This window comes from Gossypium hirsutum, chromosome A06 (genome assembly GCF_007990345.1).
Source record: "Gossypium hirsutum isolate 1008001.06 chromosome A06, Gossypium_hirsutum_v2.1, whole genome shotgun sequence".
Lineage (NCBI taxonomy): Eukaryota > Viridiplantae > Streptophyta > Magnoliopsida > Malvales > Malvaceae > Gossypium > Gossypium hirsutum.
In genome coordinates this window covers 95539367-95545348 of record NC_053429.1, presented here as the reverse complement: position 1 = coordinate 95545348, position 5982 = coordinate 95539367, and positions in this window count along the sequence as shown.

The following is a 5982-nucleotide window of genomic DNA, read 5'->3' as shown; positions in this document are numbered from 1 at the left end:
TTTACCAAAAGTCTTCCGGATAGTGTGACCGAGCCTTCGACCTATCCTGACTCCTGAGCTGGCTTGTCCAAAACTACAATGAGTAAGAAGGAGGGAGTAAGCATAAATGCTTAGTAAGTTCATATGCAAATAATAAGTAACATAACAAACAGTTATACCAATCAACATTAGCATGCATCACTAAAACACATATCACATTTCTAATCATTTTTCATCATCTTATTACCTTATAGTGGTTGTATCAATACTCAACCCGAGGGTTAAATACATACCTGTCCAAAATATCCATTTCACATCACTTACCAATACGTCTCTTTACATCTCGAATATTCCTCCATTGAGTAGAACTTTACCCGTTGAACACATCGGAATATAATTCGGATACACGGATAAATTGCACATAAGTGCCACATATTCAATCAAGCAATCATGTAACCCGCCCATAAGCGAACTCGGACTCAACTCAACGAGCTCGGGCGTTCGCATCCATAAGTGAACTCGGACTCAAATCAACGAGTTCGGATGCCTAGTTACATCTTACGAACTCGGACTCAACTCAACGAGTTCGGACATTCGCATCCATAAGTGAACTCGGACTCAACTCAACGAGTTCGGATGCTCAACCATTCTAGTGACATGTCACTTGTATCCTAATCTATTCCTAAGGTTCAAACGGGATTTTTCTCAAACACTCATCATTGCCGTCTTCCGTAGAATGCCGAAATCAATACTCGGTAACAATTATATTTAACAAGTAGCTCACATAATTTACATATTATTTGAAATTAACCACAAAGCATACATTTCATAATAAAATTCAGCATAACATATAATTAACATCAATAACTTAAAAATAACAATTATGCTACATTATTTACACATGAACTTACCTTGGTACCAAAATACAAAGATTTTGCAATTTAGTCCACAATCTTTTCTTTTCCTCGATTGAGGTCGATTCCACGTCTTTCTTGATCTAGAATAACACATTTAGCTTATTTAATACTCACATTATCAAATTAATTTTTAACTCAAATTTTGGCAAAATTACAATTTTATCCCTAAACTTTTGCATATTTACATTTTTGCCCCTAGGCTCGGGATTAAACTTTATTCCTTATTCTTATGTTTTACAACATGCTGACCACTTTTCTCTTCTATGGCAACATCAAATTCTCACTCTAACATGTACTTGTGACTATTAGGCATTTTTGCCGATTAAGCCCTTTTACTCGTTTTCACTCAAAACCGAGTAGCATAAGTTGTCTAACATAATTTAAAACCCCATATTCTATCATAAAACATCAAAATACACAAATTTCACCTATGGGTATTTTTCCAAATATAAACCCTAGGTTGAATTATTGCTAACATAAACTTAATCGAGTTATCGGGATCTCAAAAACGTAAAAATCATTAAAAACGGGGCTTAGAATCACTTACTATGAAGCTTGGAAGCTTGAAACAAACCCTAGCTATGGAGAACCCTTGAAATTTCGGCCTAATGAAGAAGATGGACAAAAATTGGCTTTTAATTTTGTTTTTAATTCATTTTAATAACTAAATAACCAAAATACCCTTACTACTAAACTTTCCAAAAATTCCTTCCATGTCCTAATTTTGTCCATGAACTTAAAATTGGTCAAATTGCTATTTAATACCTCCTCATTAATATTCCAAAACAATTTCATACTAAAAACTTCTAGAATGCAAGTTTTGCAACTTATTCGATTTAGTCCCTACTTTCAATTTAAGCACTTTAGGCATAGAATTTCATCACGAAATTTTCACACAATCATGCAATCATATTATAAATCTCAAAATAATTATAAAATAATTATTTCTATCTCGGATTTGTGGTCACGAAACCACTATTCTGATTAGGCCCTAATTCGGGGTATTACATTTCTTCATCTTTCATCCGCCAAAACAACCCTTCATACTTCGTATATCCTTCATATTTATAACAGGCATATAGAAACATTCAACTGTTCATTTCATTGATAATACATCATATCATACTAAACATAACATCCAGCGGACCATTGTAAAGATAACTTTATCAATAATTATTTTCCCAATAAAAGTTTATCAAACAGTGATTTGGAAAGTATGATCAAACATGCAATTGTAAATCAAAACTTTATATAGATCATCCACAATAATGCAACTCATCATTAGCAGAAAATGAAGACAACCACAACATGGAAACACAATAATGATGAATATATAAGCAACCACCAACTCACCAGCAAAATACCGGGGTTGACATAGCTTACACTTACTAGACTTCATTTTATCACTTGAATCTCCTCTTACTTGGTTGGCTAAATATAACAAGTATATAAAGATTAAAACAAAAATATACATGTATAACAAATCTTAATCCATATGCATGTAGAATAATTATATTTGTTAACTGCGACTTTAACATCACAATTCAAAATGAATTATACAGAAATCCCCAGACCTTCCTTCCTTTTTCTTAAATCAAAAGGAACGTAAGAGTTAAAAAGATTATCGGCTTGCTAAGTTCTCAAATGTTTATGCTAACACCTTAAATTCTTCCTTACATGCAACCCATTTCTTAATTACCTTTTGTAACACCCCGTACCCGAGACCGTTGCCGGAGTCGAACACGAGGTGCTAACCGACTTAATTCATTTACTTCCACAGTCCATTTTAAAAATTTCCAGGCAGTTGGCTAACTGCGTCACTGTCACCTTAAAAATCATATCTTGAGTTCCAAAACTCGAAAATAAGTTTCGTAATTTTTCCCTGAAACTAAACTCATTTTTCCATCTACAAATTTTTTTCTAGAATTTTTGGTTGAGCCAATTAGTACAGTTTATTAGTTAAAGTCTCCCCTGTTTCAGGGTTCGACTACCCTGACCTTTGCACATTACGACTTGGATATCTCCCTGTACAGGGCTTCAATACTGATATCGTTTGTTTCTATAGAAACTAGACTCAAAAAGGAATCTATGCATATATGGCATGACTTTTAATTATCTCTGGGTAATTTATAATGAATTTCCAAAGTCGGAACAGGGAATCCAGAAACCGTTCTGGCCCTGTCTCACGAAAACTTAAATATATCTTCACATACTGTTCATATGATTGTTTCATTACTTTCATATGAAAATAGATTCATCAAGGTTCGTTTACATAATTTATTCACTATTTAATTCCACTCCTACTATTTTTAGTGATTTTTAAAATCTACACCACTGCTGCTATCAGCATCTGCCTTTAAGGTAGACTTTACCTATTTCATAGTTTCCATGATTCAACTAGCCCTTTTAGCATAAATAGCACAAATTATGATAGTGATTAACCATTCCAATGGCCAATCCTTGTCAAGCATATCCACACCTCTCAATAACCATATTCATACCAAATGATTATAACATTATGCTCAAAACATATATAAGTCATTTTCGCATGGCTATCCAAAATTATACAAATCCAAAGGGTCCATGACCCACAACAAAAAGGGGTAGTCCTATACATGCCATTTCAAAGTTCAACCAAAAGTATACCGAAAGGGGCTTTGATAGTGTGGGCGACTTCGACTTCAAAATTCCCGAGTCCGATAGCTGACGAACCAAAATCTATAAAACAGAGGATTAAAGAAACGGAGTAAGCATTAAATGCTTAGTAAGTCTTGAGCAAAGAATTTAAGCACAACTGAAGTATAGCATTCATATAACTAAACGGATAATCCCATATATACATATTCTCAAATCATTCCTACTTCACATTCCAACCCCTATATTCATACATAAGGGATCATCTTAGCCAAATACCGGAAGCTCATTACTCGACTAAGCGAATATTATTCGAAGGGAATCAACTATTCCAATGCACATACGAAACATACCTCATTGTTGGGATTTTACAAGCGTATTAACTGAAATTTTTACAGCAAGATCGCTCATTCCCGAATCACATACCTTCGGAATTTAACCGGATATAGCTACTCGCTCAAATGCCTTTGGGACATAGCCCGGTTATAGTAACTCGCACAAATGCCTTCGGGACTTAACCCGGATTTAGTAACTCGCACCAATGCCTTCGGGCTTAGCCCGGAATTAGTAACTCGCACAAATGCCTTCGGGACTTAACCCGGATTTAGTAACTCGCACAAATACCTTCGGGACCTAACCCGGATATCATTCGAATAACCAAGCACATATATCAATAAATCATGACACATCCGTATTTCATTTTCATTACCAAAGCTCAAACACAAGACACTTATCACACTTGCAATTTCGGCTCAATAGCCACATACAAAGAGCATGATTTTGATTTGCTTAAAACATGATCTAATCAAATCATAATCTAAGTTCTATTACTCAAAAACTTACCTTCGATGTCGTCGAACGATTTCGATGGCTATTCGACAACTTTTTCCTTTCCCTTATCCAACTGTGGTCCTCTAAGCTCTTGAGCTAATTCAAACAAATTTAACTTATTAAAGTCTCATTATGCTATCTTATGGCCGAATATGACAAGGAGTTTGATTGGTCATATGGCCACCTTCTAGCTCAACTACACAATGGTCATATGCATTTTTAATCACATCAAGCAATTTAATACAATTCATTCGAACATCAAAAGAAAACCTCAAGGTACTTAGCCCATATATACTTTAGGCATTAGAGTCGCATATATATATGGAATCATGAATCAAACTCAACATTTTAGCTAATATTCCCCCTTGGCCGAATTTTCTAAGCCAAGACAAAAGCATCAATATGCTTGCCTCTAACCGAATACATGCAACACCAATCTTCTTCCTATGGCCGAATATGCATGTCTATGTTGAGGCCGATTATATACTTAATACCACACATAAATGGCATACATTTTACTAACTAATGCATTACATATTATAACTCAATACGCATCCATCATTTACTCCATAACCGAAGCACCATCATGTGTAAATATATACCTTGAGATAATATATAGGTCATACCAATACATCATGTGCAATCATATATATATATGTGCAAGAGCCGAATCACAAATTTGATTATAACCAAATATAAACATATATCCAAAACATAAATCTTACCTACCATGCAATAAGCATAAATCACACTTATGGATATACCATGGCCGATACTTCCAACAACACCAAATAAAAATATACTTCATGGATCTAAGGTAGAACCAAGAAAGGAACTCATAATCATCAAGATGTAAGCAACTACCATTGTTCATCTAGATTTAGCATGAAACACAACCATCACCCTTATTAATCTCCATAGCCGAAAACCTTACTTATTCCAAAATCACAATTTCAACATGGGTTACCAACAATAACTTGATATCTCACTCAAAATCAACTAGGATTTCAAGAACTAGTATCAACTCCTTACCTTAATATCGACCTAAGATGACCGATTGCTTCACTCCTTCCTTCCTCCTCTCAATTCGGCCAAGAAGAACCAAAGAACACAACTTGTTTTCTTTCTTCCTTAGAACATTCGGCCAAGAGAAATGAAAAAAGATCGACACTTTTTTTTTGTTTTCTTTCTTACATTCACGGCAATGGGGAGGGGGAGAAACAATCACACACATTCTTCCCTTTTTCCATTTCTTTATTACCCATACTCCTTATTTTATTGTTCCTAACATACATCACTAACATAACATGTTTGTGACATGTTTCCACTCATAGCATGGCCGGCCACTATGCTTTAATTTGGGTAAATTGACATGCAAACCCATCATTTTCACAATATGCATTAATAGGCCACTTTACATTTGCCTAGCACATTTCTAAATTTTCTCACATAAGTCCTATTTGATAAAATTTACTTACAATTAACAAAATTCAAACATGAAATTTTCACACATGCATATGTACATATGATGAGCATCAACTATGACGGTTAATTATTTTTATGACTCGGTTTAGTGGTCCCGAAACCACTTCCCGACTAGGGTCACATTAGGGTTGTCACA